This window comes from Polyodon spathula, chromosome 11 (genome assembly GCF_017654505.1).
Source record: "Polyodon spathula isolate WHYD16114869_AA chromosome 11, ASM1765450v1, whole genome shotgun sequence".
NCBI classification, from domain to species: Eukaryota; Metazoa; Chordata; class Actinopteri; order Acipenseriformes; family Polyodontidae; genus Polyodon; species Polyodon spathula.
In genome coordinates, this window is record NC_054544.1 from 21,926,003 (window position 1) to 21,951,271 (window position 25,269).

Below are 25,269 nucleotides of genomic sequence, written 5' to 3' on the forward strand. Positions count from 1 at the left end.
CTGCTATTCCTAATCTACATTAATGATTTAGATTCTGGTATAGTAAGCAAACTTGTTAAATTTTCAGATGACACAAAAGTAGGAGGAGTGGCGAATACTGTTGCAGCAGCAAAGGTCATTCAAAATGATCTAGACAAGATTCAGAACTGGGCAGACACATGGCAAATGACATTTAATAGAGAAAAGTGTAAGGTACTGCACGCAGGAAATAAAAATGTACATTATAAATATCATATGGGAGATACTGAAATTGGAGAAGGAATCTATGAAAAAGACCTAGGAGTTTTTGTTGACTCAGAAATGTCTTCATCTAGACAATGTGGGGAAGCTATAAAAAAAAGGCTAACAAGATGCTCGGATACATTGTGAAAAGTGTCGAATTTAAATCAAGGGAAGTAATGTTAAAACTGTACAATGCACTAGTAAGACCTCATCTTGAATATTGTGTGCAGTTCTGGTCACCTCTCTATAAAAAAAGATATTGCTGCTCTAGAAAGAGTGCAAAGAAGAGCGACCAGAATTATTCAGGGCTTAAAAGGCATGTCATATGCAGACAGGCTAAAAGAATTGAATCTGTTCAGTCTTGAACAAAGAAGACTATGTGGCGACCTAATTCAAGCATTCAAAATTCTAAAAGGTATTGACAGTGTCGACCCAAGGGACTTTTTCAGCCTGAAAAAAGAAACAAGGACCAGGGGTCACAAATGGAGATTAGACAAAGCGGCATTCAGAACAGAAAATAGGAGGCACTTTTTTACACAGAGAATTGTGAGGGTCTGGAATCAACTCCACAGTAATGTTGTTGAAGCTGACACCCTGGGATCCTTCAAGAAGCTGCTTGATGAGATTCTGGGATCAATAAGCTACTAACAACCAAATGAGCAAGATGGGCCGAATGGCCTCCTCTCGTTTGTAAACTTTCTTGTGTTCTTATGTTCACTCTCCACTGTAGCTATCGAAGATACTAAGTTAAGAGCTTTACAGTGATTTCAGACTGAGAAGCCCTTATGGTCCTTTCATTGTACCTCAGTCCTGGACAGTTCCCAGGCAATTCTTTTTAGAGTTTTCTCATTTGGACAACTTTTTTTTTTTTTTTTTTCATTGACCAAAGCCAGATTCTACCCCAGGCCTTCAGAGGTTCAAGGCATGCAAAAGTAAATAATTTTTTTTTCTTCAATGAGAATATGTTAAAAAAACAAAAATAATAATAAAAAAAAAAAAAGTTTAAAAAGACTCAGGTCAGAAGGAACAAGCTCTGTAGTGCCCACTCTGTACAGCCTTGTACAAAGTAATAGATTACTATATAGGACAGGAGCCAACTATAATGTAATGTCATTGTTATTTAAGACATATTATCTACATATAAATATATAACAACGAGGATAATCTCTATGGTAAATCCAAGAACAAAAAAATAAAATGAAACTTCTCAACCCTGACTGGGGTTTTTTAGTGGTCGCCAAGAAAATGCAGACATACATTTCCACGAGGATTACTCAAGAATAATATTTACTCCAGGAAGTGGATAGTCATTAGTGCAGAAAGATCATTAAACAAAGTAAGCTTCATAATGTACTTTACCATGTGTAGTTTGAAGAAGGATCCTCGCACACCTCTCGCCTGTCCAATCCACATTATAAACGATCACAGACCCGTGAATAAATTCCTTCCATGAAAGTATAATCTTTACACTTACATATTTTTAAGCTTGAAGGCAATATATTAGTGTCCAGGAATGTTTCCTTCCTTGGACACTATAAACCAGTTAAATATTTTGCCTGCAAGTATGCTAATAACAGTAAAATGTAGACTACAACCCAGACAAAGACAGATAAACTAGTGAGATATATCCTAGGTATGGCACTCTCTTTGATCTTATTTCAAAATTGAATCGAAAATAATAATGCATTGAAAAGTCCATAATAGAGACTCCCAAAATAAAAGCTGCAATCAATTAGAGGCATTGCAGAATAGTCGAGTAGTTGTCTAGAAAAATGACAGTCTATCTCAAAAGCTGGTAGTCGACATGTCAAGGGATTGTGAAGGGATTATGCGGTTTCAGATGGATGGAAGTGCCGTTAAGGCTACAGCCTATTACAACAGAAAACTACATTTTAGATCATTAATAGTTTAAAGAAATTCTGAGTAGTTATATAGTGCACAACCAGGAATGTACACTCAAACAGAGCATCAGGCATCATCAAATAAATTTATTACTATTTACTTTTTGCCAGTATGTGGCAAAATCAGCATCAAACTCAACTTCTGTGTAACAAGCAGAGGAGACCCTAGCGCTGTTTATGTGGCATTTGTTATACTGTAATATATACAGCGCACACCTGATAAAATATGTGATATCTGTTAATTTACAGCATATATATGAAGTGGTTCTGCTCACTCACTAAAGGATATTATTATAGGGTCAGCTTGGTAACCTCATGATGTTTCACCTTAATTGCACACAGAGTTATTTATGAACTAGTCCATCTCTCCATCCAGCACAAATATTCACTCAAGAATACAATTCAACTTATTTTAATAGTACTTTTTCACAATTAATCATGACACTCAAATATCGGTGTATGCACAGATCTGCATGTAGGACTGCATCATTTTCTGGTATATTCAAATAAGAGGACGGGAACATAATTAAAATCAAGAGTAAAGTTGTCAAAAGAGAACAAAAGCTAGACCTGTTTTTGTCCTTTTCATGTTAAGTAGTGAGCTTAATCGTAAAAGGACCCAATAAAAATAAAGCAGGAATTATCTGGGAGAAATCAAAACATAACAGCAACAACATGTCAAGGGATTAGACATTAGTAGACAATGAGGTCATGTGCGTCACAAGTATTACCCACTTGTGTGTATAATCCTGGATAGGCATTCTCTCAGATGCAATGCTGCCAATATTTTCATGCGAAATCATGGAACAACATTTTTATGGAAATACTGCTTTAGGACATGATTGCTATAAACTTTACAGGCAGATAATTCTATGTGATATAATTCATTTGCACTTCATTACAGCTAAAATATCATCATTACAAAACAAAAAGAGGCTACCGTACTGGCAATATTATCAATGAATCTCTTTCTGCTACTATTTGTATGTACCTCCATATTCATGGGCGCCGATCTCCACTGTAAGGTGGGGGGGATGAAAAATGTGGCAATTTAGGAAAATAAGGCATGACGTCACGACAAATTCTTCTAAACACAGATGGCGAGTATTGAAACAGTAGCGATAAGAAATGTTCGTAATGTTCGTAATGTTAATCCCTGTAATTTCGCTCCTTTCAACCCCCCCCCCCCCACCCCCACACACTTGTTTGTTGCCTAAACAACAACTATATATTAGTTTCATTGAAAACAGTGTTTATTTGCTAAAAATCTGAATAATACTTGTAAATGGCGCAGGCTGTTTTAGATTTTGCAGCAAAACTATGCTTAAATTCCCTTTGCAACCAACTAATTCATTAATTGCACCTACAGCAGCAGGTTTCTAAGAAGTAGTCGGTATAGCCAACCCTGTATTAAAATAAATACATCTACTCTGTCTTGCTTTATACAGTTCTTTATTAAACAGTTTATCACCATGTGTTGTAGCTAGCTAGATAATAGCAGTTGGAAACAAGTTGCGGATCAGGTCGAAATTACACTAGTCCCAGTGAATACCTTCGCAAAACAATAAGCTACATTTCATCAAAACATTTTTCTATCTCAGTTTTGTTTTCAACATTTTTTCACATGTCCCCTTAATTAAACAAATTCAGATCAAGGCGTTTTCAGTAAATAACAGAAGCTGCAATAAGTTTCCCAAAATTATTTGTGTGTAAGATTATTGAGTTGTTGCACTGTATTCCTATGTTTGTTTGTTTTGCAGGTGGGTTCCTAAAACAAAACCGAATTTCTATTTCATAAAAAAAAAAACATTATTGTACACATCAACTTCATCAATGACACGTGTCCAAGCAATAAGGCATATCAGGTTCACAGGCTCGGACTAGTTCTTTGTGAAAATAAGGAGGGGTGGAAAATCTGGTGCATTCCAGTCCCAACAAAACAAGTTAACCATTCTGAATCACAAAACCATTAAAAGAATATTGTTAAGGGGTCGTAAAAGCGTGTGTGCGTGTGGGGGGGGACAAATACATGTTCTGTCCCCCCCACTACGAAGAGTGGGTGGGACTTGACCCCCTCGTCCCTCCCGGGATCTGCGCTTATGTCCATATTACAGTATGATTACTTTTACTACCACCTCTGGGATCTAGACAGCAGACATTGTAAGTTTGGGCTCATCAAATAACAACCTTCTTAAATATGTAAAAACTATGTGAAAACTGTATGGGGCACTACACCTTTTATCACGTTTGAAAGCAAGATGTATTGGAGTAAATGTTTGGCATATCTGTTACAGATAACAAAGTGGCATTGACTCTATACCACCACTAAATCCTGGAAAAGTCCAAACAAGGGTTGTAGTTCAGGATCCATGAGGTTTTGATGAAGCTGGACATCTTATTACTTTATGAAGTGTTACCCTTACGATTAATGGAAGGGGTTGACAGATCATTCCACAAGCACCGTTTACATGATCAGTAGGTCTTACATAGAGTAGATTAGCAAGCCTATGTCCGAATTGCAAAATATTTAAGCTCTCCTTTAATATTGTCTGCCATCTATTTATTAACCAAACTGTTAAATCAGAAATGGCTTGTGTCATATACTGTATGTCCCCCTTAATCTCCACAATGTGGCTCTTAATTGGGAGGGGAAGGCTGAACAGGCTGTAGATTTTGGAAGCAGCACATCAGAATGCAAAAACATGCGGTTAAATTATGTGTTTGCATAAAACTTAAAAACATGTTTAAAGAGCACAAAAATACTGAACCGGTCTGGTTTTAGGCATATTTTTCCACATATCTTTGCCTTTCAGTCAAAAAGATTGAACAGCCCTGTATAAAAAAATCTAATTGGCGTTTTAAATAAATTGCATGTAATTCAGTGAAGAATAACAGTCATGTATTGTGTGTGGCACGAAGATTTGCTACTAACTACGTTCTAGTATCAAGAGACTTTTTTTCTCCATCCAGTAATCAATCATCCTGACAAGGAAGGCAGTAAAATCACTGCACCACTGAAAACACATTCCAAAAATACCCCCAAAAGGATGTAATGGCTTCATCAGCTGGCCAGCTTACCTTTGAATAATATCCTCCTGTGTTTTCGCAAAATCTATCAACTAGAATAGACTTTTATATTTTAATCCTTTCGTTGATTTTCTGCTACAGCAACATAATCTTGGCAGTCCCCACTGCACCCATTTTTGGACATAAAATGAAGAATGAACACCCCTTCCAGCAGTTAAAATTAGCACAGTGTACATTCACACCAACACATACCTCGATACATAGGTTCCAATACAATACAATTAATAAAACACAAACAAGTGTTTGTCTTTGTTTATGTGAACTTGCAAAATAAATTCTTAAGAGCTTCATTAGAATGAGCCATATGCAAGTGAAGTATAGCAAAAACTCGCATCTCTAGCACACTGTGATAGAATACAATAGCTATAAACACCCTTCACAGCTCATGTATTAATTTTATTACCAGTTGCATGATAACCAAGAAAGCAGAAAGCAGTGAGAACTGAGACTTGTTTACAACAAGCAAAGCCCGAATAGCAGCAAATATCTTTTGACTAGACGTCTTGAAAACTACGTTTAACAGTCACAACCAGACACAAATGAAAACCCTTCCTGTCCTGTGGCCTATGTGGAACAGGCTACAGCAACAAAAGTATGCTGCTTTTCTATTTTTGAATTTGATAAATATCTGAAAAGGCCTTTAGGAAAATGGATTCCTGAATGTGATAATACATACTTCTGGTGTGCCATTCAGTCTTGGCAGTCACCATTGCAACATTGAAGGAGGCACAATGCCATCACAGCACAATGCACAGAGCATTTCCACAGTGTGTGTGTGTTGTGTGTACATATATATATATATATATATATATATATATATATATATATATATATACATACACACACACACACACATATATATATATATATATATATATATATATATATATATATATATATAGCATATATATATATATATATATATATATATATATATATATATATATATATATATATATATATATATATATATATGAAAGAGAGAGAGAGAGACTCTTGTAATGCTTTATTTGCATATTTCCCTACAACCGATTGTTTTTGCTTTCATTCACCTTAACTTGAAAACTACCTGTTTTTACTTACTCTCCTGAGCCTTTCTAAATATACCTTGGAGCACGATCAAGATGAGATGATAAGAAGTGGAAGGTGTATGGCACCACCAAGACCCTGCCTAGATCAGGCCATCCCTCCAAACTGGATTACCAAGCAAGAAGGAGACTGATCAGAGAGGCTACCAAGAGGCCAATAGCAACTTTGCAATAGCTACAGGCTTTTATGGCCAAGACTGGTCAAGGTGTGCATGTGACAACAATATCCCAAGCACTCCACAAATCTGGCCTGTATGGTAGGGTGGCAAGAAGGAAGCCATTACTCAAGAAAGCCCACCTTGAATCCCGTTTGAAGTATGCAAAAAAACACTTTGGAGATTCTGTAGCCATGTGGCAAAAAGTTTTGTGGTCTGATGAAACTAAAATGGAACTCTTTGGCCTAAATGCAAACATTATGTTTGGCACAAACCCAACACAGCACATCACCCAAAGAACACTACCCCTACTGTGAAGCATGGTGGTAGCAGAATCATGTTATGGGGATGTTTCTCATCAGCAGGGACTGTGGCACTTGTCAGGATAGAAGGGAAAATGAATGGAGCAAAGTACAGAGAAGTCCTTGAGGAAAACCTGCTGCCCCTCTGCAAGAAAGCTAAAACTGGGACTTGAGTGGCCCAGTCAGACCCCAGACCTAAATCAATCGAAAATGTATTGCATGACTTGAAGATTGCTGTCCATCAATGCTTCCCAAGGAACCTGACAGAGCTTGAACAGTCTTGTAAAGAAGAATGGTCAAATATTGCCGGATCTAGGTGTGCAAAGTTGGTACAGACCTAGCCCAAGAGACTCACAGCTTTAATTGCTGCCAAAGGTGCTTCCACCAAGTATTAACTCAGGGGGTTGGAGACTTCTCCAATTATTATTTTTCAGTTTTGTATTTAATATATAATTTTTTTCTCAATAAAAAACGTTTTTCCCCCTAAACAGTGTGGAGTATGGTGTGTAGATAAGTGGAAAAAAATCCTCATTTAAATGCATGAAACTCTGAGGCATTGACACAACAAAATGTGAAATAAGTTCAAGGGGATGTAGAGGTTCTATAGGCACTGTGTGTGTGTGTGTGTGTGTGTGTGTGTGTGTGTGTGTGTGTGTGTATATATATATATATATATATATATATACACACACACACACATACATACACACATATCAAAGTAATCATTGCTATATACATATACACTGCAGATGGAACTGGTGGCAGCCCCAGTTTCCAGTTTCATACAGGAAGCTTTACAGAACCTGGTGTATGTGTGGTAGGTCAGTGATTTCAAAAACAGCAGATGGATATTGAACGGATACAGATGAAGGTGGTTTTCTTTTATTTCCAACATCGTAAAGACTGATTATCTCTAAATGACTATGCTACAGTAATCCGCTAAAATTAGTGTTCATTATCGCCTACAGGAACTTCATCTTTCATATCAACTTTATATAGGACACCATTTGGATAAAAAAGGCAATCACCTTATTATTGCAACTGGCAGCAGGAGCACTCCCTTGGCTCTCATGATTGTGGTACTCTTCTGCTCCAAACAGGCATTTTAGAATGGTTTTTGGGTACAATCACATTCTTTACCGGTTACAAATTACAATTTAAGCAGGGCATCCCTCGCGTAATCTTGCAGGTTTAGAATCCCCAGTCGTCATCATCCCCATAGCAAGCTGAAATATTTAATTGACTAGGTAGGGGGCGCCAATGCACACTACTCTCCAAACTACAGTTTCAGTAGCCCAGTACTGAGACAGCTGCAGAAAATCCAAACAGAAATAGTAAAACAGAAAATTGATTGGATTAGAAAAAAAATTGACAAAACGGGAAGATGCCATTCGTCAACGCATGAGTAGCTGATTGATCTCAAAACTTTGTCAAGTTGGGTCTGAAAGGATCACGATGATTCAGCATCAACATTTTTTCCAGTCTGAAAAAATGTCTCCAACCCTCTATCCTAAGTCAATCGCCACTTAATTTTCAAGTGTTTCCTTTGGTCCTGGTTTCTATGCTGTGCTAAAAGTATTAGTTAAAGTTAACTTTGCCAGCTCCTTTTAAGATTTCAACCATTTAATTTCTTTGGAAGACAGTGAAATGGAAACCAGCAATGGAAAATTCAACAATATAATGGTCTGTGGCTTTCCTGCTCTGTGGATAAACAAGTGGCGTACTGCTCCATTGCTTTCCAATGTGAAACCAAGTGACATCAGACATTCACTTGCAGCAGACCTATAAACAGTCCAGGGTTCCCTCATTTGTTCTGTCTTAAAAGTTTCAAAAGCAAGAAACAATGTATACATCATTATACATGTAGCCTAATGATCCACTGTGAAGTGTGCTTTGTTAGAGAAAGGGGTTAAGTAAGCAGCAAGCTTGTGAATTCGTCACAGTGCTGTATCTGTGCATGTCTCCACTGGCTTCACAGTATGCCAGCCTGCTCTACAGTATGTTCTGCTGTTGAGTACATTTACTACAGGAATGAGTTATCCAAATACAATACAAATAATTTATGACCCAATACAAACAAGAGTGACTTTTATAGGAATTGTCTGCCAAGGAATTTAGTTTTATGCAATGTATGCTTCCAACAAGAGACTTGTAAGAAACACGGGTCTTAAACTAATAAATGTAATCCCATATAAACTGTAGACTGAAAAGAGGATTTTCTTATCAGGTAACACTTTAGTGTTCCAAAACTGTTCTTTTATATGGTCAGTCTGTCCAGGTACCCAACTGAACACTTCAATAGAAAAGATACCAGGTGCATGTTTGTTTTGACATCTTCTCAAGTTTCTAATATTCCTAAGTTTAAAAAAAAGTATTACACAACACCTAACAATTACCATGAAAGAAATCCAATGGACTTTACAGATTACATGACATAGAAGTAATTCGAATTATTTTACTAATCGTGTTAGTAAAATGACAGTATGTGATGATTTGAGCCATGAGCAATTACATTAAAAAATCTGTTCTTTAAAAAAAAAAAAAAAAACCTTAATGCTTGTTGTTTTTTTGGGTGTTTTTTTACGGTTCAAATGTTTTTAAATGAATATTTCTGACTTGTGAGGTTTGTTTAGGCTAGTTAAAGCTTCTAACTAAATGAATAAATGTATGTTTTCTTGGACAAGTTCAAACTTTTAACTGAGCACTTCCATTTCTTTTCTTGTCCCTCATCCTAACGTCTGTTTTTATCATCTGTGCGTCTGGTCCCACTCCAATTCTCCAGTTACACATCAAGACTGACTTCCATTAATGCAGGCTGAAATCCATCAAATCAAATAGCACCAACATCTCTGTAATACTACCACTATCAAGGGACCCACTAGCATAGATTGCAGCTGAGATAAAGTGCAGAAAAACCACAGATCATTGCAATCTTAGCAGCCACTGGGTAGAAGGATTCAGAAGTTTAAGCCTTTCCTCACTATGAGGTCACTGCAGTAGAATACACTTGTGTGCAGTTACTGCATCATTACACTTGGCAGATACAAGTCCATACAGAATTGAACAGAATTCAGACTAATTTTAAAAATACACAAATACACTGCTGTCTAATAAAAGATCAATGTGCTCCGTAAATTTTAATTTTATGTACTGCAATCCTATCAAAAACCGTACGCATTCTTTATAAAACACACACACTATGGTAAACATGTATTGATTCTGCATTGTATTTCAATACAGTGTAGGTTTGAATGCAAGGACAAGCCAGATGTGAGACACCAAAATATCTGTAGGAACCAAATCAGTAACTGTTAATTTATACTTCAAACATGAAATACCACCACTTACGATCTACACACTGATTATTTCGGAAGCCTTGCAGGAATTATTTGGCTACGTTACGTGAACCCCATAACCCGGGTATGTGCTCGAGTTACCACAGTATTTTGCAGTATGCTTGTTAAACTTTGTTATTAATAGTGTACGGTCTAGTCCAGACAGTCAACTTCACGTTTTGAGCACTCAGTTTAAACTGAAGTCCACGGAAATACTCTACGCCTATCATAATATATAATATATCCCGGAGGAGTTGAGCCGTGGGTGGGGACCAGTTAATGTAATTTTCAGCTGCAGAAGACCGCAATCTACAAAAATCACACATTTCAGGCTTGTGAACAAATGTTAAGCAGCTGTCCTAAAATAATTTTTAATAGTAATGAGACCTGACTAGATTTCATAAGCCCCATGTTTCTTCTCATTTGTTCTTCACTGCCTTCTGCCATTACTGCATTACTAATTTACAAGGTGGCCAAGCTGTAAGAAAATGCTGCGTTTCATTTACCTGCCACGATGCAGTCATTACAGAACAACACAAGAGTCTTTTCCATATAAAGAGCTCTATTAGATCACTATGCAAAATGACTCCACTGCTCTAGAACTTAGAAATCAATACCATTCCACAGGGGTGGGGGAGCTCAGTTGTCCTGCACCCAGATTGGTTTTTCAATAACAACCTTGTTGAAAATGATAAGATAAACAGATCACACTTCTCAGAGCTACTACTCTATAGTCTACTAGTAACAAGTCTCCCCTGATGCAGATCCTTAATAGGTTACCTGCTGATTTAAAGGCAGCAATGTTAATTTACCATGGCACCACTGGTGGTAATTGATTGTTTTAACATTCACAAGGTACAGCAAATTTCTTGCTGAGCCTCTCTGGGCAATTTGCATCTATACTGTTAGGCTCTTAGCAGCAGGGTGTTATCAGTCAATGAATTTGGAGCAACACTTTTGGGTTTAGTGCCATTCCCAGAATACCAATGCATCAAATTAGAACCCAGTTTGAAGTTTCCTGTTGTCGGTTTGCATTAAAACCTTGTGTGTGTGAGACTTCGCTTCTTTTAGTGTTAATTACGGTAGATTAGCACGTTGCTAGGATACACACTTTAGGCCTCTACATTTGCGTTGGACAAGCCAAATCAGAAGTAGGCCTACTGTATTTACGTTTTTTCTTGATGAAAAAATTAAGGCAATACGTTTTTTTGTTTGTTTTAAATCTATTAAATCTACCAAATACCTTTTTTTTTTTTTTCAAAGCCTGTTGTACTTGGATTATATGGCAATATTACAGAAGATGCTGAATTTAGCACAATAATTCAGGATAGAAATGACTTCTGTAAAAATATTGTATTTTTTAAATAATTATTAGTGTTAAAGAATAGTGTGCAATGCAGTATTAATATAATTATGTACATACTGATCACACTGTCTGGAATCCCTAGAAGCAGCATAGCAAAGTGGTACATGACATGAAGGAATTACAGTTTAATAGTCAGTAATGAAGATCTTGCTGCAGGAAAGCTCTGAAATCAAGCAATTCTGCCAGTTGGACTGTTTCATCAGTGAAGGTTACATTTAGTGTACACACTATTTGCTACATATTACCAACAATAATGAAACTGTACATGTATAGTACAGTAAAATGCCTACCTTGATCACAGGCAATAGGGTAATTTCCATGAACTGGAAAGCCTCCAGTGAGTTGGTTTTGGTGCTTCTTGCAATATAGCTCTGGCTTGCTTTGTCCTTGGGCTTTAACAATATCAAAAATAAAAGGAAATTAGTTGACGTGCTCTGCAGCCACTTAAACTAAGACAGTTCATCTGGGCAGTCTTTTCAGCATACCTGTTCCTATCTCAAGCATCATATCTAAGATCTTGAACATGGAATCTGTCTGTGCAGCAATATTAGCACCCCTGTTCTTCAACATGTACCAACTGATTTTATCCATCTCACATAGCCGATAGGATCTCATTCTCGACTTTGCATTTCCTCCTAAAGACAGTATGTCAGACACAAGCCCTTTACCCCGATAACACTTCACTCCCAAGTGTAAACTCTTGGGATACTTTTATTTACACTTTTACTCCATGTCTAACTTTAATATGCATCCGCAAACGCGACAAAAAATAGGTTAGCTGTAAGTGTTTGACCATGAACCACTGTATCACTTAGTGTATAAACTAGGGGTGCAACAATACAAATCAATGCATCGATTATTAATCATCTGTCCTTAAACTTCCTGAGCTTCAATTACATATTGGTGAATCAATGCATCAAATTAGAACCCAGTTTGAAGTCTCCTGTTGTCGGTTTGCATTAAAATATTGTGTGTGTGAGACTTCGCTTCTTTTAGTGCTAATTAAGGTAGATTAGCACGTTGCTAGGATACACACTTTAGGCCTCTACATTCGCGTTGGACAAGCCAAATCAGAAGGCGGCCTACTGTATTCACATTTTTTCTTGATGAAAAAGTTAAGGCAATACGTTTTTTTTTTTTTTGTTTTGTTTGTTTTAAATCTATTAAATCTGCCAAATACCTTATTTTGTTTCAAAGCATGTTGTGCTTGGATTATATGGCAATATTACAGAAGATGCTGCATTTAGCACAATAATTCAGGATAGAAATGACTTCTGTTAAAATATTGTATTTTTTTAAATTATTATCACAGTGTTAAAGGGCCATCTGTTGTGGACGCATACCTTTACTTTTCAAGTCCTTTGTATTTCTTTTATATAAATTATATAAGTTGTGCCTTTTTGTTTATTAAGAACAACAGTGTTAGTTAATGGATCTTCTCTTAAAAAAAAAAAACTAACATTTGTTTTTTATTTATTAAAAAAAAAAAAAAGCCTCAATGCATGGATTACCATTGATAAATACCTACACGATAATCGATATAAAATTAGGGTAAGCTGTCTGACACTGTATTAAAAAGATCCCTTTACCGAGTTGAGGACAATTCAATCTTGTCCCCATTTAATCCAAAGCACTAATTACATCTTCTGAGTTAATTAGCAAAAGTTGTCATTACACTAACAATGTAAACTGATTGGGCAATAGCATTAAATTGATTTGCTGCGCACAGCCAGGAGACTGAAATGTGCACACAAGCTACGGTGGAGTGGAGACTTGGACCATGACACTTGGAAATCAACTGAGATCATCAACTTCTTGTACATGACTTCGGGAATCACGTACAACTTACAGCAGCTGGTTTTAATGTGCAAGCAAAGTTTGCCCCATTATTTAAAAAAAACATAAAAATTACATTTGTTTTGGAATTGTTACCCCAGTTTCAAACTGACACTCAAGCAAAGTGCCGAACTGAATTGAAATTAAGTATGCATTAGAGCCGCACTTCATTATATTCGATGAACCAATGCAGCGCGCCACACTTATTCCAAAGCAATCTCCCACAATGCATTATAGTAAGTAATGACAAAACCAGGAAGTGAGTGGTAATGTATGTGTTTGTTTACATTTGAAAACATTTACCCACTCTATCACACATCATTCCCTGTTCTAGCTAGCTAGTTAGATACGGATTCAAGTGATACCAGACAGCCAATAATTATTTGGAAGATTCTTCAAGAGAGAAAGAAAAGAAGAGAGAGGGTGACTATTGTCAGCAGGATGGTGGCGACCAGAAATTTCTTCATGAAATGCTTAATTAGAAGAGTGTGAGACTCTGAACAGGTTGATCCTTGTTGCTGCTCTATGGGCACTGCCATGATTGATTCTGGTGGTAACGGCTGATCAGTGTAGCACTGTGTGACAAACAATACTCTTTAGCATATCATTTGCATACAACATTAGTATTACGTAAAGTGAAGTACAGTTCTCTGCTGGAGTGGCGTATGAAACCAAGGCTTGAATTCAATTCGGCATGCCGCTGGAGCATCAGTTGTTGGTTTTTATGACACTAATAGAAACACAATAATGAACCACAATGGCTTTTATTTTACAAGCCTTAATTAAATATTCCCTATTTGGAACTTTACGTACGCACGATCTCACTGCGTGTTGCTAGACTAAAACCCATTCATTTATATTTGTTTTCTGATGAGAAATGGCACACTTAGTTAAAAGCATGTCTTCTTGCTTTTTAATAGAATAGTTTTCTCAATGCATAGATTATATTACTAAGCATAATTATATACACATGCATGTCTTCAGTTGTATTCAAATACCTTTGTGAACAGTCTTTTGAATAATAGTCGATATTCAATTAGAAAATTGGTTGTAGAATTCCCCTCTAAAGATTAACAGCTTTTTATACCTTTCAGAAAAACTAAGGCACTCATAGGAAAACAGGGTCCAATTGGACAGTACTACAGTTGTATATGTGTTTCAAAAAGACACTGGCGTATTGGTGTTTGGCCAGAAATACATACAATACCCTCCCAGGAACCGTGTGCCATTCAAAACACTTCCTTTTAAAAGAATTCAGAGAGAAAACTATATTTGCAGCATATCTCAAAATCTCAAATTTGCCTAAATTAATAGTTTTCCAGATTCCAGAAACTATTGAGTGACAGCAACTGCATGTTTAGTTATATGCGTCTCATAATCATGGCACTTTGTATGCTGTAGTTTTTCTGCTGTCAAACCCATTTCATCCTGATAATGAGCAGGGGAATTGTCTGCTCAACAGCAGCACTTCAAGCATTTGAAAAGGATGGTGAAATTGTGCTAAGGGGCAAAACTGCATAATTGAAAGAACTAGCTGACCAAAACAGCCTCACTCAACTAAATCAGCAGTTTGAGTTTATTCAGCATGTTTGCAGAGATCATTCACTGTCTTTGCAAGGCACGATTTTAACTGCAGTCTCTCTCTAGCAGTGAGTCAGACCTGTCAGAACTGCAGGGTTGGTCTGGGACCTTTGCTGACAAAGACACTCTAGCACTGCAAAAAGCCATGGCAAAGTGCAGGCTTAATTTTCATTAAGAATTGCACAATGTATTAATAAAAGCAATGTGTGTATATTACAGCGGCGGTCATTAGCATTGACACACGTTTTGCCGTGGACGTTGACTTTAATTAAAATTGTATGATACTAAGTGGAAATATCAAGGTTCTTGCCCCTGGTATATCTCCATTTGTGACCCAATTGAACACTGCTGGGTCGGGTTTAAGATGTAGGGGGAACAATATACATTACGTATTTAATAGAGCAGCTGTGTGCATATTACTCATGGTAAACAGTAAGAAGAAATGATAAAACAGGTGGGAAATGTCAGGAAGGTAGGAAAGGAATACTACTGTACTTCAGTGAAATGGAAACACATTGCATCAGTGTGTGTGTGCGTGGGTATGTGTGTGGCCTTACTTTATTTATTTTTAGTACTGGTAGCAAAGACATATTGAAACGTAGCATGTGTGTTATTTATAAATGGTTATCAAAAAGATACCATGCAAAGGAAAGCCATATATAAATGATATCTTAAATAACACACATTCTAGTATGGAGTGTGACAGGGTGCTCGTCTAACGTGTGTGGGTAACCGCTGCTTAAGCAACAGAGAGAGACAACTGGGGGTGGAGTTGAAACACAGATGTGCAGGATTTTACTTACAAAACAGAAAGAAAGTAAACAAAGGTGGTCATGTGACGTTACCAGCCATGGTAACGCAAAGAGGACACATACAGCAAGCTGTACAAAAAGCAAAATAAACAGTACAAAAACTACAAATAAAAGGTGCCCCACAGGGTGAGGCGTCCCGCTCCAGGAACCGGCTACACTACGTAACCCTCGCTATACATTACATGGGATCACGATCCCCTAAACTAACCTACTGATGAGCCAGTATTCATACGACGACTCCTGCTGCTTCACACGGCCTTGGCTGGGCATTGCCTTCACAAGCACAGTTTGCAGTTTCAGGGTTGCGTAGCTGTCGTTCCTGCAGAGACGACCCTCTCCTCCCGAATACACGCAGCTCCCCAATGCAGCACAGCATTGCAATTGCCTCGAACCATCTCAACCGGATGTTTTTATGCCGACGGATACTCTGTTAAGATCCGCCCACCTGCTGATTGAGGATCAGCACAGCCAATCACTTGCTAACCTTCCCCTCAACCAAGCCTAGCAGACAGGAGTCTCAACTGAGCGCCCGTCTGTAACCAATAATTCAATCACACAAATCCAAAAAGGCACACAATAAACTCATTCCCACACATAAATTACACCAACACTAATTCCCCATTGTGCTGAGCAATTGCCCTGCACAAGGGTTCTCGGTATATTCTAGCAATTATTATTATTATTATTTTTTTTTTTTGGCTAATTTTAAATTAAAGAATAAAATTAACTTGAATATTGAAAACATATTCCAACATGAAAGCCCCATGTTCATCCCAGCATTCTTAAAGAATTCCAGTTGACATGGTATAAGACCTTCATGTTTGACATCAGCTGAATCAGTACAGTTCATGATACTGGGCTGGCATAGCAACCGAGCTGACATGTTTTAAGTATCATATAAGCATACGAATATGAAATGCAATATATCCTGGAGAGCACGCAGCCAATTCTCCTGTAAAAATTTGAAGTTGTTTTTGCAGGGAAGATATTTTATGTTGATAGATAAGCAGCACAGACAGAACGAGGATTTAACACCCATAAGACTAAATATAAATCCCTCATCTATCCCTTGTCAAAAACAGGGAAGTTTTGTCAGATGTGGACAGGATAAACAATAATGGACACAGTGTACTGTCTCATCTGTCCCATAGAGCTATTACTGTAGATGTTGAAATAATCAGATTAACCAGGAGACAGAGCACCGCAGAAAACAAAAAAAGAGAAAAAGCACCAAGAACAAGCTCGTTAGATTAGATCAGACACAAACCAGACAAAATTCACCCATCCAAACTCTGATAATGGTGACAGCTTGGGGTGTTTTCATTTCAACTGGATGACACAATTCTTAGTGCAGCACTATTTATTTTTAAAACTTTTGCTCCAAAGCCCGCAGGACTTTGATTTGAGATACTTCTGTGTGATTAAACGACGTAGCTGAGAACAAGGAAGCCACTGGTGGGTTGATTTTTCTTTTTAAAGAAACAGTACAGAAACATAGTTTTAATCATGTTACAAACACAGAGCAAGAAATAAAACGCAGCAAGGTAGTTGGCTGAGATTTACAGTACATGCTGAGGTTCCTATGCAACTCAGCATGGTTTTTACTGTAGATTACCTAGGAAGCAAACGTTTGAGCCATCTTAAAAGATCCTTGTCAATTTCTAAACAGCTGTATGCATGAATACAGAGCATATACTCCTAACAAAATGGTCTAACGTGTATTTTAAAAAGGAAACTAGGATAAGACATCACAAGGTAAAAACAAAAATCAAAACTATCCCAAATTAACATGGGTCTGTGTTTTAGTGTGTTTGAAGCTCTAAAAAAATACAGTGAACACTAAGCAGATACAAAAATCATGAGGGAAAAACTTTAGGTAATTAAACTTACTCTGGGCTCTTGGTTGCAATCTTAATGAAATGGTCCCTACTTGGAATCTGAAAGGTACAGACTATCAACCGCCTCTCCAACAACATATTGAAATAATGGTATACTGTATTCCTATACCCTGGCAAGACTGTAGCACACATACTGACAGAACTAAAACTGGTTTTGTGTTTATGTTTTTTATGTATTTATCCAAACCGAGTTAAGAATATTCAATGCAGTAAGTTACTATTATGCCAAGTGAAAAGGCTGGGACAGCCAGAATACGTTTTTTCTTTTTTTTCTCCCCTGAAGTACAGTGAACACAAGCAGTAGAAGGAGCACAGATTAGAAAGCAGTGCACTTACATGAATGCTAGGTGGAGATTTTTATTTTATTTTTTTAAATAATGCTGGATAAAAAAAAAAAAAGTAGTCTGTAATTTTGACAAGACAAACATTCCTTAATAATGTGTAAGCTATTTAAGTATCATTTTTCTTTCACACTGAAACAAAAATAATCGAACTGTCCACAGAACGGATGCACCGTGCCGAGACCAGCTTTTCCATGTGGTCTCGGGATGGTTCGTTTTAATTGTTCCCGGGAATGTTTGGAGCTTTCACACTTAAGGGCAAACGTTCCAAACTCAAATGAACCGTACCGGGAAACAGAATATCAGCCAAGTGTGAACAGGACCTTAATTTATTAACACACCCGTAATAAAAGAAAACAGATAAAAGGAGAAAATGCAGACTACATACATATATTACAATCATATATCACATGGGTAAAGCTATTTGCTGTGTTGCTTAATAATATTAGTAGCATTTTGGAAGTTGTTTGCGGACCACCTGGAGTTTACCACAGTTTGGGAACCACTGCTGTAGGGGATGAGCTTGCACTATCACGTAGACAATGCTTTCATCAATGAAAAGACTCCTATTGAATAAGCCTGTCTGGATATGGAGCATTGATCCTTGTAATGCCAGTTAGATTCAAATTTAGAGATGATCTGCAGTAATTAAAACAGGATATTATCTTTGGCAGATGGGTTTATCATTTTGTACCCTGCCTTATGTCCATATGCTTCCACTATTTACCACTGGGCATATGCACACCCATTGGTACAATACAGTTTAGCGTCAAGAAAATCATAGAAAACAGCTGTGTAATAATGCTCTCAAAAGACATCTCAATGTAGTCTGTATCACTGATATTGTCAGAAGTTAAAACAATGCGGTAGTGAAGCAGTTACTTTTACTAGCCACCCTAATGACAATTTGCCAGAGAATGGCAAATTGTACTGGCAATGGCAGCCAGTACTGGCTATTCTCTTCCCATAAACTGATTGACAGTTAGATGACTTCACAACACACATTCTAAACTATCAAAGAGAAAAAAAAAAAGAAAAAAAAGCATTGGGACATGTTCGGTTAAACTGTAAAATGTTATAGTAGGTTCTTTAAACTCCTGTGTTTAAATGTTTAGTCACAATTCCTCTAAAGTTTTCTCACATTAGATCAGATTATTCTGAGTGTTTGATACAGAAAGTCTAAGAGTGTCGCTCACAAAACAGCACTCTTTGAAACCATACTGATCAGACGCCAACATTTTAAAATCACAAAATGTAATCTTGACCCCACTCCAAACCACACTGAGAGACAGAGCAGGCCCCTCTCCTGTCTACTTACCTCACAGGACTTCATGATCATAAATGGCTGTCTGGAAATTGGACCATACAACACAACTGTTTTAAAAACAACCCTAATATGGGGCAGCATTGCGAAGGACATCAAGTGTTGCCACAGACTCTTACTATACTACCTGACAAAGCACTGGGTAGCCTGACAGTAGGGATGGGGAAGGCCAGCAACTGAAGCACAAAAATGTACCTTTTTGACAATTATAATAATTGTTGTTATTATTATTTAGCAGACTCTTTTTAATAAGATTATGATCACGATGGAACAAACATGGGATTTTTAAATACTTTCAAAATGTAAATGTAAAGAATATTCAAATATTCTTTCATTTTGAATTGGCTGAAAAACAAAAGTAGAATTTGTACAATCAAATCAAAACTGCCTGTTAAAAGGAGAGTTAAACAACAGTAGAAAGTGGGTTATTTATGTATGATTCCATTTTCGTTGCATGACATCCTTTTGATAATGTCATTTATAAATTCTGTTATATGAACGAATACAAACGTGATCATATTTCCAAGTTCAAGATCTGGAATAAATACAATCCCTATCAACACCCCCCCTTTTTATTTTGTAATTACAATTAAATAGTAACTGTTTATCCATTAGGCATGGCAACCGAGTGCCACGAAAGAGCCCTTTAGCATTTATCATTGTTACTTTTGTTTTGTGGATGAATCAGTTACATTTTTCAGTGAGAGAATAACAGATTGGGTACTCTCCAAAACACACACCAAGCCCTCAGGTGAAACTGACGTGCAAGAGCTTTTTTACATTGGCAAATGGAAAATTGTAATTAATAAGGTTCATTTAAAGCTTGCTATCTGAGCAAACTTGACATGGGTATGGAATAGTATTATTATATTGAAGTTATCTTAACTAATGTAGTCTTGTTTTTTTGTTTTTTTTTTGTTTTTTTTTCACTTTGTCTGTTTCATTCATCACATCCTGGTGACTTCTAAATGCCTCAACAAGAAGAATATATTAGTTGACAGAACATTGATATTTCATACCCAGAAACCAGGACCAGAGACAGCTGGAAATTAAGCACAGACAGATTTAGGACAGAAGGAAGGAGACACTTCTTCACACAGTGGTGAGGGTATGGAATGGGCTGCCTAGTTATGTTGTTGAAACAGAACCACTTGGATCCCATAAGACCCAATGTGACAGAGTTCTGCGAGCAATCAACTATGAACCAAATGTGCTTAGATGGACCGAATGGCCTCCTCTTGTTTGTAGATTTTCTTAATTTCTTATATTTTTAATATGACCTCAATACAGCTGTGTAGTCTACTTCGGAGTGTAACCAATAACCTGTCCTGCTGCAAAACTGATATTTCTTACCAATGTTTTGGTTACACCCACTAGGGGCTGGGTGTTGTAAGGCACAGGGTAATTGTTCTGAGAGCTCGACGGAGACCACCAGTTCTTTAAACTTACCAAGATTTGAAAATTCACCATGTAATGCTTCACTTATCATCTAAAATCGGGTTGATATCATAAGGCTTTAGAGCAGAATGCATAAAAAATATATATATATATATATATTTTTTTTTTTTTACCTCAGAGCACAAGTGAGTCAATATGCACATCAATGTTGGTGAATATCTGTAGGCTTCAATCTGAAGCTTCAAAAGTTTCAATATTCAATGTACGACAGCATGCAGTACGGACTCCCACCTGTAAGGAAAATAATTCACATTTTACTGAAGACTCTTGATAATTATCAGAGCAGAAGGAAGCAAGTTTTCTTCCAGGACAACCTTGTACTTGGCTTGATTCATGCATCCTTCACAAAGACAAACCTGCCCAATTCCAGCCTTGCTGAAGCACCCCCAGATCATCACCGATCCTCCACCACATTTCACAGTGGGTGCGAGACACTGTGGCTTGTAGGCCTCTCCAGGTCTCTGTCTAACCATTAGATGACCAGGTGTTGGGCAGAGCTGAAAATTGGACTCATCTGGGGCTGCTTCAGCAAGGCTGGAATCGGGCAGATTTGTCTTTGTGAAGGGCGCATGAATCAAGCCAAGTACAAGGTTGTCCTGGAAGAAAACTTGCTTCCTTCTGCTCTGACAATGTTCCCTAACTCTAAGGAAAGCTGAGCTTGAAAATCAGGGTTATTCCACCAAATATTGATTTCTGAACTCTTCGTAAGCTGAAACATTAGTATTGTGTTGTTTAAAAATGAATCTGAACTTATTTTCTTTGCATTATTCGAGGTCTGACAACACTGCATCTTTTTTGTTATTTTGACCAGTTGTCATTATCTGCAAATAAATGCTCTAAATGACAATATTTTTACTTGGAATTTGGGAGAAATGTTGTCAGTAGTTTATAGAATAAAACAAAAATGTTCACTTTACCCAAACACATACCTATAAATAGTAAAACCAGAGAAACTGATAATTTTGCAGTGGTCTCTTAATTTTTTCCAGAGCTGTATGTGTGTGTGTGTGTGTATATATATAGATATATATATATATATATATATATATATATATATATATATATATATATATATACATACATACATACATATATATATATATATATATATATATATATATATATATACATACATACATACATATATATATATATATATATATATATATATATATATATATATATATATATATATATATATATATATATAGACACACACACACACACACACACATATATATATATTATGTTTGTTATAACATGCATTTCATTCAGAACTTCAGAGTAGGCTATAAAACCTTAAATTGAAGTGCATAGCAGGTAAGATGTATATAATGTAATTGTAATTGTAATGTAATTATGTAATTAGCTATAATCCATTTACAATATTTAAAGTATTAACAAAAGGGCACTAACAGCAAATGCATAAGAAAAGCCTAAGAGCAAAACTCATATGTACCCTGGCCTGCAGTACTACTACACAGTAGAAGATTTCTTGCATCGGTAAACAACCCGCCTATCTAGACATTCCGAGCTCTAGGGTTAACCACAATGTTCTGGCCACCCAGAGTGCCTCGCTGCTCGTGGAATAGTAAGAAGTAATAAATAAAAAAACAGAACTGCCAAGTTCAGTAAATGCAACCATAATTGTTTCAACCTTTCTGTTTTGAAGGACAGAAACTTCCCACTGTGTTATTAGAGACTTAACAAATACAATTGGAAGGAACCTCTCTAAAAATCACAAGGATAAAAAGTAAAAAGTGCACACACAGCACCCAAGTTGTGGTTTTAACTTGTTACATTCTGTAACATGCCTGAAAAGAAAGTTGCAGTTATAAAGGGAGAGTGGGTAGCACTGCAAAATAGAGCAGTACATTGTTTGGAAGGTGTACTACAAAATAAAATTTAAAAAATTAAAAGAGGATACCATTTGGCTTAACCAGTTCCTAGTAGCGGATTTATCTCAGAACTTTTGTCAAATTTGGTCTTCAAGGATCCAAGCGATTCTGTCTCAACGACATGACTAGGTAAACCCATTCCATACCCTCACTACTCTTGTGGGGGAGTGTCTCCTTCCCTCTGTCCTAAGTCTATCTCCACTTTATTTCCAACTGTATCTCTGGTTCTGGTTTCTGTATTGTGCTTATCAGTATTGTTTTAGGTTAATGCCCATACTACTGTACTTCAATCCTAAACCTTATAAGGATTGACTAAAATATACTGTACATCCAGCAATATCCAAAGGATTGTTAAACTGTCTGGAAGTGTTTTTTTTTAAATGCCTATTTAAAATAGAAGCCTGTGTATGTCGAGCACCTCAATCCACCCAACCGCTCAGAGCAAGAGGCAGGGGATGACTAGTCTGCTCGTGCAGGGAACAGTTTATCCCCTGGTCTGCCATTTTAGTGAACTTGTGTGTGACATCAATGCAACATGAACAAGGAGAGGTGACTAGGGAAGGCACATACCCTGCAGTTACTCTAAAGTCAGAAGTTTATGAGAAGATTTTCGCTGAGATGTTGAAGTACATGTTGCCTTGGTACCATACACCCTACATTATCCAACTCTATTTGGGATTTTCACTAAAAACTAAAAGGAAACATTTTTGAGGTGCTTGGACCTACCGAAAATTAGACAGCAAACATTTAACAAACCGAAACTGCTATATTCAGCAGTGTACATTGCATTGTGCAATGATACTGTAAAAATAGAATACAACTTCGATGTCTACAAATGATTTATTTCAGCAATTTTTTTTGCAAAACTCCAAAAATGCAAATTCCAAAGTATTTATACCATGACAAGGAAAATTAAATCAATAGCTAGTTGTGGTACCTTTAGCAATAATAACCTCTTTTAAACAATTAGGATATTTGTCATTCTTCAACACAAAATTGTTTCAGTTCATTCAAATTCTGAGGGCTTCTCTTGTGCACAACCTTCAGCTCATACCAAAGATTCTCAATCGGCTTTAGATCAGTACTTTGACTAGGCCATTTGAACCTTGATTCTTCTTTAATCATATGAAGTACATTTTGATGTGTGCTTTGGATCATTGTTGTGTTGGAACATCCAGTTGACCTTTAAACCAAGTTTTGTAGCAAAGGGTTTCTGACGATTGGCGAATATCTTTTGGTATGGTATGGAATCCATTTTACCACGTATTGCAACTAAATTACCACCTCCATGCTTGACAGTAGGTATGGTGTTCTTTTCTTTGTACGCCTCACCAGACTTTCTCCAAACGCAACGACTATCGGAGTGAGCAAATAGCTCAATTTTCGTTTCATCACTCCACAAAACCTTTGACCAGAACTCATATCCACTATTCAAATGCCATTTTGCAAACTTTAAGAGATTGTCCTTGTGACATTCTTGGCCTGTAACCATTGAGTCCTTCACCATGCAATACGTGACCTATGGTTGAAATGGAAACCCCAGTCCCACTTGAAGCCAATTCACTTTGAATATCTTTGGCAGTCAACCTCGGATTGTTATTAAACTTCCTCATAATTCTTCTACTTCTTCTTGGTGAAAGAACCTTCTTTCTTCCAGACAGCGCACTGTGACAGTACCATAAGTACTTCTTGATAACAGAGAAACAATTAAAACTGTTATACTCAAATGCTTGGAAATCTTCTTGCATCCTTCTCCAGCTTTATGACAACAAATAATTTTCTGCCTAAGGTCTTTACATAGCTCTTTGTACCTTATTGGTAATGAAATCAATTATCCTATGACTTACCCTTTTATACTCTCTAAGAATGTTCACGTACAATCCAAAATTTTCTAGACTTTTCTAGAATTAGGTTCTGTATTGTCTTAATTTCTAGCACCTTGTAGACAATACAATCATAGCATCAAAGGGTATAAATAGTTTTGAATTAGCATTTTTGGAGTTTTGCAAAAAAAAAAAATAAAAAAAAAATGTTGAAATAAATAATTGTAGACATCTACTTCTTGTAACTTCTGTTCCCCATCCACAAAAGCAAACCTTTTGCTACCAAATATTTTTCCTAAAATTCTTTGTTTGAGAAATTTCTAGACATTATATATTTCCATTGGGGTATGTAAACCTTTGACTACTAGAACTATATATAGTTGGCTATAACAAAAAGTAGGTTACCATGGTCTACTCTAAATCCACAGTGTGTCGTTTTCATAACAAATGCCCAAAGCGGTTCTGAAGACAAAGCCAATACTAGCCCACCCAATCAGAGGACAGATCTATATGACCTATATTCAGATACACAGAACCTCTGCTAATAAATGCCCATTCCAATTTCCATCACAATTGAATGAGCGCTTCCTAAAGATGTGGTGTACCACAATCACCTTTTTACTCAAATTAATTCGTGTCTGTCACTGTGTTCTTCCACAGTAGAGTTTTCTGTGAAATTCTACTTTATTGAAAAGCTGACCTTGTTTGTGTTAAGTGCATTTACAAGCTTTTTTTTTTTTAAATACCTGGTAGGACAAACAGGTAGGAGAGTATATGTATTGTAGTGTAAGAAACAAAGCAAAAATAACACTAAACGAGAGCAACATACAAAACAACCCCGC

The 25,269-nt window shown here is 36.8% G+C and overlaps 1 protein-coding gene across 11 annotated transcripts in view; it reads right to left on the reverse strand.

Moving 5' to 3' along the window:
- adarb1b (adenosine deaminase RNA specific B1b) overlaps positions 1–25,269 on the reverse strand; it is a 161,441-nt gene that overhangs the window by 76,054 nt on the left and 60,118 nt on the right. For 5 of the 11 annotated variants that reach the window (XM_041263478.1, XM_041263471.1, XM_041263477.1 and 2 more), the window contains one exon: positions 11,747–11,848. The exons of 4 other annotated variants lie outside the window; for them this stretch is intronic. The gene's annotated coding sequence lies outside the window, so the exon portion shown is untranslated. Of the gene's footprint in view, positions 1–11,746; positions 11,849–20,819; positions 20,938–25,269 lie in introns of all 11 variants that reach the window. 2 more of the 11 variants (XM_041263472.1, XM_041263476.1) reach the window with 2 other exon arrangements.